A 13450-nucleotide genomic window follows, 5' to 3' on the forward strand; every position below is an offset into this window, starting at 1 on the left:
ACAGATAATAAAAATATGTTTTAATTTAACATATAAGGATACGGTGTCAAAATAAAATGTCTCAAGGACAAGTAGGGAACATAAAAAAGTCATAGCCCATGCTGTGAGCATCAGCTGCACATCATAAAGATACATTAATGGTATATTTCTTTAGAAGAAATTTTCATACTTGGGGGTTTTATGAGAAATAAGAGTTTAAAATATTAAAAGTGGAAATTTTATGATTGGAGGGAAAAACCGTCCAGATAAAGGTGACACGAGCAGAAGGAGCGCAAGAGTAAAGCGCCCGTGGCCCTCGGCTGGGCAGCGGCGGCCGCGGGGGCCAGGCGGAGCCGGGATGCGACCTCCTCCCTCTGCCACTCGCATCTGCGGAAAACAACAGGATTCCACCCCCCATGGAAACGGAATCAGGCCCCGGATGTCAGAGATTCGGGCACAACGTCGTGTTTTATCATAGGGCAGCAGGGAAGCAAAGCTGCTTAAAGCAGACCTCCGGGGGTGCCGAAAGGCGAAGCCAAGAGCGCCGACGCGGGAGAGCAGCCCGGCGCCGGCCGGGGCAGCCTCGTCCCGCCGGCCTTGCGCTCGGAGCGCCGACGCTCTGCCGTAAGGATCTTAGCACCTCGCCCGCGAGTCAAATCCAGCAGGAAGCTGCCGCCGGGAGAACGACTCTTAGCTACCTGCAGGAAGAGGAAAAAAAAAAAGCATTTTAACCCAGCGACTGCAACACCCCTTCCTACGGGCCGCTCTGCCCATCGCTGCGAGGAGTAACCTGCCTCTCCCGTGCCCTGCCCTGCTGCTCAGAGCTCCGGCTCCCAGGGCTTGGGCCGGGCTGGGAAAGCTCTGCGCCTTCCCGGGCCAGCCCAGAAACGCCGGGAGCCGCCGGGACGCGCTGCAGCCGCCACGGCTGCCGGCGGCACGGACCGCCCGGGGGGTGCTGCTGCTGCCCGAGCCGGGCCGGGGCCGGGGCCGCCCCGCTCGCCCCGCGGAGCCGCCGCGGCAGCGGCTGCTTTACTGCGTAGTTCCCTGGTACCGGCGCACTGCGGGCCTGAGCGCAGCCGGGGCCCTGGGCCGGCTCCTTCGCCGGCTTTTCCCATTTGCAACTATAATTTGCTGATTCACTTACTTGTCTTCTAGCTACCTTCCCGCACCTCTCTGGGCTCTCTCAGGCAGCAAGACGACGTCGCAGCAGGACAGAAAGGTCCCGAAGGGCTGGGGACGCCTTGGGCAGGCTGCGCTTTCGCACCGTGCGTTTCCAGAAGCGCAGGGCGCTGCCCTGCTCGCCGCAGCCGAACGCGGAGAGCAGCGCGCAGAGCCCGGCGTGCCGACCGGCCGCGAGCGCGCCCCGCCATGCCGGGAGCCGCAGCGCCGCACGGACACGGGCCAAAGCTTCGTCCAGACCTGCCGCCAGCGGGAAGATGTTTTCCCCCAAATACAAAGGCTAATTCGCAGTGGTTTGGATACCATAAGCTTTAATGCAGAGTATATTATATTTGCATATTGTAACTGCTCGTGGTGCACGAATATTGATGCCTAACATGTGAAATCTCTCTCGGGCACACGCGGAGCAGGCCGGCTAAACTGCTCTTGGACCCAGGAGCAGATCCTTCCCTCCCTGCACTTAAAACCTGCGCTCACCCCAGTCGTACAAAAGCAGTAATTCTGAGCGTTGCTTATGCTAATCTTTTAGCAGGAATATCCTTAAAATTTAGGAAGAAAAACAGCCCTCTGCACTCGCTCTCACGATCACGTGGCAGTGTACCTGGATCGCATTTTACGCAGCTGGAGTCTCAGCGAGGCTGAAGGCAACACCGCTCTCACCCGCGGTCCGTAAAGCGCACTCACCGGCACTAGGCTGCTCCGAGCCTTGTGTGGTCCATTATATTTTATGCTGGTTTCCTAAACATTCACAGTTAAATAAACTATGATAACACTTCATAAACATTTTTCTAGCATGCGGAATGTTTGACATGAATTTCAGCTATTTTAAAACTAATAAACAATTGTCAATCGGACGTCGGAGACTAAGCAGCAGCCACAACTGTTCTTATGGAACATCAAAGGCTTAATAAATATCTTATTTTTTTTTAAGCAGGGCTTTTGTACTTTTGCATACGAGCCTCTGCTGGAGCGCAGCGCAACAAGCCCCGCGGCTGCGCGTTATTGCCCGCCATGCTCAGGGTTTCACCAAGCAGGCCATCGGCCGAGAAATATGAGGCGTTACCCTTCAGACCGCACTTAGGAAATCTCCTGGTATGTGGAAGAAAAAAAAAAGAAAAAAAAAAAAAAAAAAAGGTTGAGCAAACTCCAGGCTCCTGCTCTGCTAATGCACTTTTTTACTTTTTTTTTTTCCCCCTTCCTTCTTCTCCTGGGTGCAGCACGAGGCACCTTGCGAAGGCCGTTCGCAGCCTCGCTCGGGTCCCGCAGAGCGGCGGCGCGGCCGAGCATCCCAGGCCCGCGCTGCCGCTGCGCCCGAGCCCGGCCCCGCTGCGCGGGAACAGCCCTTTGGTGGTGCCCGGCCGGGCGGAGAGCAGGCAGCTCGCAAAAAACATTTGTCCGCAGCGATGCAACGTCGTCGGGGGATTTTTTTTTTTTTTTTTTTCTGGAGGAGTACCCTAGAAAAAAAGAAAAAAAAAGAGGCTCGTTTGGGATAACAGCTCATTTAGCAAGAGATAGCGGGTCTGCTTTAATCTCGTGCTCGTCAAGTCCCAGCCGGGGGAAGGTTTCCCTGCCGGAGAGCAGGAGCCGCCGCGGTGTTTGGGAGAGGAAACCGCCGCGGCTCCGCATTTATCTTGGCACGTGCACGCGCTGGGAAAGAGATCCCGGTGGGAGCGAGCCGGTGCCCCGGCCCCACTCGGCTCCCAGGGCCGCGCCGCCGCCGGAGCCTCCGCGGGACTGGGAAGCTTTGGGAGCTAATCTAAGGGGAAGCTGGGGCGTCTCCAGGCCGGATTTTTTGCATCTTCTTATTTTTCGTTTTTTGCACCAGCCCGTGCTCTGCCAGCCCCGGCGGCGGCTCGGGGCGCTCGCCCGCGGGCGCGTCCCTCTCCCGTGCTGCTTCCCGCACAGCACTGACGCGGCTCCGGGTGACGGGACCGGCACCCAGTTTTTCCCAGTGGCAGGAAAAAGCTGGTGAGCCGCGGAGGAGCCAGTCTGGCTGCTCTGGGCCGAGCCAGGCGCTGGGGCAGATAAGTAAACACTTGCAGCTCTGACATAAATTACTTTAGTCCTTGACAGCGGGACACTGACCAGGGTCGCCTGATAAGGCGCAGAAAGCCTTGCATGTCTCTCCGTCCCACTCAGATATTTCACAATAAATGTCACTGGGAAAGAATAGACACTTCTGTACGCATTAGGCAGCTGCATGTTCCTGTCACCTTGGAAAGGAGGGCCGCGGTGTCAGCGCGGCCCCGGCAGGCAGGAACCAGCTGTTAATCTGTGCCGACATCCTTTTTCGCAGAGCAAGTGTGAACGGGGCGTTGCAAAAAAGCCAGGGGAGCGGGGATTAAAAATAGTCCCTCTGTGAGCACCTAGGCGTCCGCCGCCGGCACGGCGTCGGCAGGAGGGCCCCTGGGAGCCCGGGGCGGCCGCATCCCGCTCCTGCGCCCGCGGGGAGCCTCCCGGGGCCCGTGCCTCAGCCTCCCGGCGGCAGGGACCTCGTGCTCTGCTCCCGCGGGCAGAGCATCTCCCGGTGCTTTTGCTAGCGGCCACGAGACATTTGGCCGTGGAGGCGCCGTGGACCAGCAGACCAGAGCTGCACGTCTTTGCCGGCGGCTGTTGCCTCCTTCCAGGACGCAACACAATTCCGGTGCGAAAGGTCCTGGGCACCGCGCTCGGGAGCGGGTAGACGCTGCTCGGCCACGTTTGAGCCGGGCGCGGGCTGAACGCGCTCGGATCTTGCCCGCCTTGCGCTCTCCTACCGGCACTCCTTCCCCAACAACCTCACGGATGGAAGACCCCAGCCTCTTCCCCCTCTCCTTTCCCTAGCGACATCCTCGCCCCACGTTCGCGTTGCCGCAGTAGAAACCGTTCAGATTCTGGTCCCCAGTCGCTGCACGGCCATCGCCGCTGCGGTACCCCGGCCCTTACAGCACGGCTTTGCTGGCCCAGATCTGCACCACGCACAGCTCCAACGTGCGATGCCTGCCAGGTCTCAGCTGTTCTTGGATCCCCCCGCACCCTGCAGACCTTCGGCACTTCGCCGCACGGCCTTTTAGGTGCGGGTCCCTTTTATGACTCCAGAAATTAGGAAACCTTTGGCGGAAGATGTCTGGTTCGCGTCTAACGGATTTAGGATACTCATTAAAGGGGTATTTCCCCCCCTTATCTAGCGCCGGATCTGGAGAGGCGCATGCTTGCCGCCGCGCTCCTGGGAGTTCACCCTCGCCTACGGAAAATAGCCCCGGCAAACACTGTTAGCCAAAACCTTCCCTACAGCCTGATGCTCAATATTTGATTTTGCTCCTCTGTTTGGCCTTTTAATGTGGCTCTGCTTATTTTTATAGGTTTCCCAATCCACGTCCTCCCCAGATTGTTTATATTTTTGGAAAGCCTTCTGTTTAGTGCCTGTAATACCCCTGACATCCCTTAACTGCAGCGGTCTTCCGTTGCCCTTCTCTCTGCCGAGACTTAACTGGGATTTGTTTCAATACGCATCTCTCAAACTGTTTATTAAACCACCTCCCAATTTATCTGCAAAAGATTTTCCGCGAGTTATAAAATCTCAATCAAAATTCCTTTGGGCGTTTTGCATTCCCCTCCTATGACCGCTAAATCCTATCTGCTCCCGGCGTGACCCCTTGGCCGGCGGCCCGGGCCGGAGCCGCTCGAGGAGCGGGCTGCTCCGGGCGCCCCGCGCGCTGCTGGCACCGACACCCGGCCCCAGCCCAGCGAATTCCCTCCTTTTCCAAGCAGGGAGCAGCATCGGGGCAGCTTTATATCCGTCCCGTGCAGGAGGCGTCTTCCCCACGCTACGTTCGCTAGAACCGCTCCGCTGCAAGTTTCTTCCCTTCTAAGCTTTTTTTTCCGGCTTTCCTGCAAGCAAGGGCCAGCTCTCTGCGCTGTTCCATCCCATTGCACCTAGTTTTAAGCCACATAACCTGCTAAATAATTCCCCTTCCACTTTGGTGTTTACATTCTTCAGATACTTTTCATGTCCCAACTCCTCTACCCCTTCGCCGGGTTATAGGCAGCCGCTTTCATCTCCCCGGGAGCAGCCTCCCGGGCAGCTCGGAGCCCGCCGGACCGCGCTCGCCCCCCGGCCCCCTGAGCGGGACGAGGAGGGATGGCACCTTCTACCAGCGCCCGGGACAGCTATTTTTTTTTCTTTTTTTTTTTTTTTTCTTTTTTGCCCAAAATGAGGATGCAAAAGTATGTCACCTATCTGGGGGAGGAAAAAAAAAAAGAGGCTTTGGAGTTCACTCCGACGAGCAGCTGTCATACTCTATTTGCAGGAGGATAAAAACTCCTTAATGGCCTTCTGCATGCACAAGGATGTCACGTCAGCATTTCAAATCCTCCGGAGGGTTTTAAGCTTGGTGTCATTTGATTATATATTTACATTAGCAAAGGAATGGCGAGTCAGTAATTGGAGTAATGCAGCTACACAGAAGGGGGGGATCACTATTACTTTAATATAAGCTATTTGCCCCAAACACAGCTCCTGACTAAGGTTACCTAAACAAAGCAGCTGCCTGCCTAATATATGCATGATACTTCAAAGGGAAAATTAGAAGGGACAAAATCAATGTGAAAGGATGAAGAATCCCAGAGGGTCCTTATCAGGACCCTTCCAGTGGATGTTCCCATGTTTTAGTAGGGAAAAAAAAAAAAAAAAAAAAGACAACGGGAGCGTGAGCCTCTGAGGCTGATAGAGGGTTTTCCTCTGGCGAGACATCGAGGCTTTAAAAAAGCTGCGGCCGAGTGTGGGATCATTAAACACCTTCCGATTCCTTCCGCGCTGCCAATCACGGCAGCGGCAACCGCCCTCTCCGCGGCGTCTGCTGAGCCCTCTTTGAAAACCTCCCCATTTATCACCGCCGGGAGAGAGCCCGCGGAGACCGCTGGAGCCTGCTGCTTGTCAGCAGGGCACCTTATCTTCCCAAAACATTTACTTAACCCTTCGTCTCGCAGCGGGAACGATGGGAGCCCGGCCGCGGGCGCCCGCAGCCGCCGAGCCGCGGGTGGAGGAAGGCGAAGAGCGCGCAAGCGGGTTTGGGGCGCGCGCGTTCAGCCCGGCGTCGGGAGCAGCTGCATCCACGCTGCTGCGTGGATTTGGGTGCTAAACATCTCCACGGGCCCGCGCTATCACCCGCCCCCCGAGATGGACTGTCTTAACATTAGCCTCTGCCTCCTTGGAAAGGGTCATTGCAACTCCTGAGCAGAGATTTGCTTTTCAGTTCACTCTGCCAGGCGCAGATGTCCAAGGAGGAGGCTTCTCTAGCTGCACTCAGGCAAAGGAGCGCACAGTCCGCGTTAATCCTCGCGGTAATACGAACAGCTGCGCCCTCCACGCCTGCCAAACCATGGAGCATTTCAACCCTCTCAGCCTTTCCACTGACTCCAACTGACTGGCTTTGGATCATGCCGTGATCTTCCCTCAGGTGATTCAAGAACAACGTGCCGACAGATCCGCCAACGGGTGACGGCAAGTACGAAGGCACTAGTCTAGCGATGCAGCAGGGAAAAAAAAAAGCAAACAAAAAAAGCACAACAAAAAATGACAAAATACAAATGACTTCTCGTAGCTGTTTTCCCAGTTACAAAAAGCCTGCAGCTAACTGGTTTAGCAGTTGCACCAGAGACAGTAAACCAAGCCGCATTTCTGAAGCTGCATTTTAAGTCTTATACAACCCAAAGTATTGCACTGACATCTACAAAAGCATTGGGAGTTCACGTTTTTAATCTATGAATATAGACTTGCAGATCACCATAGTGCTTGACAATGTGACTGCCTCAGGAAACGTGGAATAAAGTCAGTACCAAGCAGTTATCACGGTGGAGGCAGTCTGACGCACCTCTCAATTCTGGTCTGTGTTATTACAATCTCTGAAGTGTTTTAATTAGCCTTCCTTAACCAACTCACTTAGAGCTGGGCCTGAGGCTGATCTATGCTTGCGCACCTCCTAGTACTTCAGCAATTAATGCTATCCAGGTGGTCGCCCCAAGTCATTCTGGGGGAATATAGGAAGGAAGAAACAGGAACTTCATGCTTCCAGGCCATGTCTGCACCATCATTCAGTTAAGCACATATTCACAGCCATACTGGAAACTCATTTCTCCTCTGTTGGAATTTATTGCTTAGACTTTGCCCACTCATTTTCTAGCTATGCTCAGCTGAAGACTCAGGGCCTTGCCTAAGGATGCACTTCCCAGGGAGTCTGGGAATGGTCATACCTCCGCTTGGGTCCAAGCTCTTGTGCATTTGGTCTGCACAGGTCAGACTTCTGTGGAACGAGAGGTGCCCCAGCAGTACTGTGAAACTAGCTCCTCCTAAGTCCTCCTAAGCTAGCAACTGAGTGGAAGCTACAACCAGGCTAAAAGCAAATCAGAAGAATGAGAAATGAAATGAAAGAAAATGAGTCATAGGGCTCAGAAAGCTCAGCCTGATTCCCAAGTCCACTCTTCATCCTGTAAGGCTGGACATGGCTACAAGCAGTCCCTAGCCCTTCCTCACATCGTGTGGATGGGCACAAGTGAACATTGCATAGCTTGCCAATAATCACAGGATTCTGGAGCTTTCAGAATTATCTGTGTTGGGTTGGGGTACTGGAAAAGGGCATATTTTAACTGGACCACCTAGTTCATGCCTATAGAGAATGTGCAGCCATGACTAGGCACATCCTGGTCTCTACCAAAAGCTGCCAAAGCTATCCTCCCTTTGACAAAAGAGCTTCTTAACTCACATGTCTCGTGTGATGTTTAGGGTCCTTTGTGAGGAGAAAGGCTATTTACTCTTCAGCAATGAGTGCTTATACTCTGAGTGTCACTGCTGGCGAGTGCCTAATGCCCTATTTGCTGGCCAGCACAGCCTTGCAGATGCCACCCTGTTGTTACAGAGGTGCAGGAAAGGACCTTCAGTAAAGGAAGGCACTCCTTCAAATATAGCTTAGACTGCATCTATGAAAATCATGTTCTCCTAGCCCTTGGTTGTAAGAGATGAATGAGAGTGACATTACCTGCCACTACAGAACAGCACTTAGTATAGCTATCTAGAGGACATCCCTCTGGACCATCCAGCTAGAGATCAGCAGCATGCATACAGGGTGCAGGGATCTTTAGGACTCTGAGCACATGAACAAAGCTCTCTGGTCATCCCTGCTTTGCTTACCATAAGCAGTGCTTGAAGAGTGAACAACAGTGTCCTGGATTTGAGCAAGGGTGTAACACTTGAGATGACCAATCTAAATTTCACTGAACTCAGTGAAACGCCTGCAATAAGAGTTAGATCAAACAACATTCACTGAACTCTTTCTAGCAAGAGCCTAGTTCCTCTGCATAAGGGGGAAAAAATGTGTTCAGAGCTATGCAGCTGTGCGCTTGGGCAGTTGACATTTTGGTCTTTGTCCAATAGGAAAATTAGTGATGCTTTCACGTTACTCTCCATCCTTTTCAGAGCCAGTGGGAGGCATTGCCTTGCTCTCAAAACATTAATTCTTATAAAGATCTGTGACTAATAGAGTTTCTTTAGTGCCTTTTCTTTTCCATAGGCTTATGTGATTTTGGACAAGGCAATGCACAAGCTTTCTATTGATAGAACAGATAAACTCCCTCATCTTATACCATCTTATATCACAGCTTTTGAACAATACTGTGATAGAGAAAAAGTACATGCAATAGGTCAAAGGAAGGGTGGCATATTTTAAGCAGCATAGGAGAAATAAGCATCCCACCTTTATCCATTTGCTAAAAAATAAAATTAAGAGACACAGGATGCAAGTAGGCTCAAATAGCTTTGAATCTAGGAAGAGCTTTGCTACAAGGAAGGAAAGAAGACTTTGGATGTAGCTTTTACAACATTCATGCTAGAAAAGCTATAGGAACGTGACATATATTTAGTCAACATGCCTTGAACTAGAGGACACCGCTGTTTAACTCATGACTCCCATTTCCTCATGTTTTTATTGAGAAAGGCTCACTGAGATTGCCAGATATCTGACATATTCCATGTTAGCGAAGATAGTCCTCTGGCCTGGAACACATGATCTGCTGTTTTTACAGAGCGTTACTGGACTGACTGGTGAAGTGGCTGTCATATTGCAACGGTGTCCTTTCCTCGAGCTAAATGACATTCCCATACTCTTGGCAGCAGAAGGCATGCTTCTCCTGCGGTGGAAGCGTTCGGAGGAAAGCCCCACGTGCTTTGGCAATGCCATCCGGGTACCTGGCAAAGATCACTCGACACTGCCTGCCCTCATTCCATCCCTCACTACCTCCATGACGATAGTGAGGGCTTGCAAGCATGTCTGTCCTCATCCTAACATGGAAAAACGTTACAAAAATCAGTCTTAAGGGAAGAGAAAGATGCCATGGTCCAGAAGGAAAGATGCAGTATCTCACAGCTGGTTAGGATGGAGAGGAAAGACCAGGGTTCTAGCTTGCAACAGAAGAGGGCTAGTGCAACCACGAGGCACAAGCTACGGCATGGGTGGTTAAACACGCTGAAGGTGGCTGAGCTGGCCCAACACAGGGTTGCTACACAGTATTCCACCTGGTGCACTCAAAAATTTAATGGCAGTGGTTTAAAGTGTTTTCATCCACTCCACAAGTGAGGAGGCAGATGTCTGAGGATGGCAACATCCTAGAGTCCCACTGCCAGATCCACCTGGACTCAGCTTTGGCCTCTCACCTGAGGGCTCTGACAGATGACATATACTCCCTTAAATGGGGTTTACAAGGTACCTAAAACACTTTAAGCCACTTCCAGGAAAGTGAAACATTTAGCACTTGAGTTGGCATGAGAGCACACACATAGGCTATCACCATACTTGTTTAGGTGCGGTGACAGCCTCGTTCCTGAGCTCAGTGCTACAGAGTTAAAGATAAAGGAACCATTCTGGGCTCATCAGAAGTACTAAGGGGATTTTTGGAGCATACCAGAACTGTAGGTCTATGTAGAGCTCTCTTTTTCTTGGGATTGGTTGTGCAGGAGATATGGAAACCTGTTGGATGGATGAACATTACTGGTTACATGGTAGTTGACAGCATCACCAATACTATAGCAATGGGTCCCACCCAGGCAAGCACCTTCAACATAGCTCCTTTAGAAATAATATTTTGTAGGAAGAGAGAAAGATGCCCTGTGTTTCTCCTCTAGGCAGTACATCTACTAGAGTAATTTTTCTCCCCTCCACCTGAGGGAAATCAATTTAACAGTGTCAGGAGACCATCAGGAAGAAGTCATACTGTTGCACAATTATACAGAATGCGTAAGTTAAATCACACCTTCAAACTTTCCTTTAAGTGGAAATACTCCACACCAAGCCCACTGAATCCAGAGCTTTTGAGTTGCCCCATTCAGGCCCCTTCTGCCCAAGCCTTACCCAGAGGAGAAGTGTTTCTTTCATGGTAGCAATGCCAAGCTAATGGGCTAGCTGCTGCTTAAGCACACCAAGACTAACTCTAGCTCATAGAGTTTGAGATAGCACTAAAGTTGAAAAAGAGACATTAAGCCCTCATAACATCAATTAAGACATCATGGTATTTTGCCAGCTTACAATTAACTGGCTGTTAGAGATCAGATGCAATAGGCTAGTACCCACGAGTGCTGGTTTTCTGGCTGTCTGCTAGCTTGCTATTAACACAACTGTGAAAGGAGAGCCTACGAGAGCCCTGCAATTAAGTTTTATCCACCAAAGAAGTTATGAAATTAAATTGGAGGAAGACAATTGTGAAGCAACAGGAAACAAAATGAGATATCCAGGCTGTCATCAGGAGCCATGGGAAAACTTAGCATAGAAATAATCCCTTGAAAATACTCAGCTGTTATAACAGCAAAACTTTATTGGCTAATTAAGCAAGTAGGAATGCATGCAATACCCTGGACTGTCCCGTATGCAGATAAATAGCTGCAGGTGGAGCCAAGCAGAGCAGGCCATGATAAAGGTCCCAGGTAAGGCAGGAGTCACCTGTGAGTGCTTCCTAAGCAGAGCCCAACCCAACCAAGGTGGTGGGTGGGGGAAGCCCAACCAAAACAAACAAGCAAGCAAACAAACAACAAAAAAACCCTGGAGCAAAGAGGAGACTTGACTTCTCCCTGGCACGATAGCTAGGAGCCAGCCAGGACCGTTCAAGTGGACTCACAGTTATTACTGCTTCCATATAGTTACACCAGTCCTGATCCCACATATCAATGCATCAGAATGGTATCATACAACCTTTTCTCCTTCATTTCCTGCAAAGATGAAGAAGTCACCTGAACTGTAATTAAAGATACTATAGCAGCAAGAGTAGGACTACCAGAGCCAACCAAACCTACCTGGCTTGCTTTCCTGCAGCAGCAGCAAAGACTGTAACACAGGAGACCGTACAGACCTCTGGGGAGCCTGCCCTATGCCCTGAGCAGGCACCAGCACAGCCCACTCACTCCCCTAAACACCCACCCCAGCACCGTTTCTTCTCTTTTATAGCCCGGCCCCTTCACCCACAATCCTCCAACCTGCGCTGGGGAGGTGCTACCTGCTCTTAAAAAGGCACCATCCAGATCCAGCCTGGTCTGAAAGAAACGTGGAAAATGCTGTGCAGGAAACCTTTAGGCTGTGAGTGAACCACCAGCAGCAACAGAAGTGCCGTAGCCAAGGGTGAACACGTGCAAGTCACCGCCTCTTGCTTGGGCAACACAGAGTTGCTTTGGCCAAGTTTATTCACTTGAATTGCTACCATGGCAAGGGACAACGGCACCTTCGGCTGAAGGGCAGAGCTTCTGCTCACTGCTGGGTTCCAGAAGGAAGTGCAGAATAAATATTTTATTCACAACTAGTCATTATCCATTCATTGTCACTTCAATGAAATGGCTCCACTTTACAGGGCATTTAGTCTGAAGGATTAAAAAAATTTTTCATGTTCCTGCACTTTCATTCATTTAACATTTTTCCGGATATGCTTCCCAGTCTTTACTCATGTTGTTCCTTTACCCATCACAATCCTCTTTTAGGTGTAATGTTGTTATCTATTGTTTTAATCCCAAAATGGTGAGGGAGTGCTATGCAGGAAAATAAAAAAAAATTATGGGAAATAGGCCCAGCAAATGGAGTTAAGTAGAGATAGGAAGGAGCCAGGGTCTGTCAGCTCCCCAGAGTCCCGCAGGATGCCTGTGAGTGACAGACAGTATTTCCTGAGTATCAGACAAGGCCAAACAAATTTCTTGATAAACTAATTAAGTAAATGTGTTGAAACAATGTGAGCATGATTGGATCTTTGCTCACTGCCTGCAGACAGGCTTGGAGCTGCTCCTGGGGCAACAGGCAAGCTTTCGGCTGCTGAGCTGCTCCTGCTTTGCAAGCTGCACGTCGCCGGGGGACAAACCACGTTTCTGGGGAGATGATGACCAAACGAAGCGATGAGCCTCGTTCATAGAGTGGGGCGCGTGGGAGCGGGCTGTGACAAGGGCACCCATCGTCTCCAAGTCGTGTGGGGTCTTCAGCGCCTGCTGCTGGGAGACCCGTGGGCTGTGTGGCACTAAGGCCTTTGTCCTGCTATGTCAAATGAGGAAGGGTTTCCTTACGGGATCTACTTGATAAAAACCAGGGGGTGCCAAGCTGGGCAGAGGCACACTGCAGCCCTGTCGGCCAGGCTCCCACCCCGTGCCAGGTGCTCACTCATGGGTGATGCCTCCCTGGGGGTGTGGTGCCTTGGTGGTGAGATCTGCAGGGAGCCCTGGTGAATAAGTTTTGCCACGTCTGGACCAGCTTGGGGACCTCTGCCTTGGCACTGGGAGCGCTGGGAGATGTGGTGCAGGGACCTCGGGGCGATAGCTATGGATAAAAATAGCTGCACACATGCATTTACTCTTACTGCTGATGTTGTTGGGGTTGCCAGTGAGGGCAAAGAGGAAGGAGGTGGTGGCATCCTGAGGAAGCCTGTGAATCCATCACCGCTCTCTGGGGTGACCCTTGGAGCAGCTGCCCTGGGGGCTGCCTGAGCTGGTTTCCACGTCCGCTCGGTTCAGCACCGTGCACATGGCCTCCCTCTTCAGCCAACGGGTCTGCACCAAGCCCTGGCCCTGATCGTGCAGAGCCTGAGCCTTTAGCCCCTCTCTCATTTCTTCATTACACGAGAGGTGCCATCACGTCCAGTGTGACCGCACATGCCTGGCATTCTCTGCCCTTGTTCTTTTGTGGCTAAAACAGTCATCAGACACTCAGGAGAGCAGTGCCGGGGCTGCAGGGACGCCCACTGCCAGGGCGGTGGGGACTCTCTTCCTCTCCCCTCTCAGTGCAGGACCGCTGGCAGCAGCATT

The 13450-nt window shown here is 51.8% G+C and overlaps 1 long non-coding RNA gene across 1 annotated transcript; it reads right to left on the minus strand.

Annotated features, from left to right (window-relative positions):
- Window positions 1-5: 5 nt before the first annotated feature.
- On the minus strand, window positions 6-11571 carry LOC134147815 (uncharacterized). The gene is made up of 3 exons (XR_009960077.1): window positions 11471-11571; window positions 10090-10154; window positions 6-677 (listed from the first exon to the last, which is right to left on the minus strand). It is a non-coding gene; the product is annotated as an uncharacterized LOC134147815 (long non-coding RNA).
- Between the last annotated feature and the right edge of the window lie 1879 nt (window positions 11572-13450).

The sequence above is a fragment of the Rhea pennata genome, chromosome 16 (genome assembly GCF_028389875.1).
Source record: "Rhea pennata isolate bPtePen1 chromosome 16, bPtePen1.pri, whole genome shotgun sequence".
Taxonomy (NCBI): Eukaryota; Metazoa; Chordata; class Aves; order Rheiformes; family Rheidae; genus Rhea; species Rhea pennata.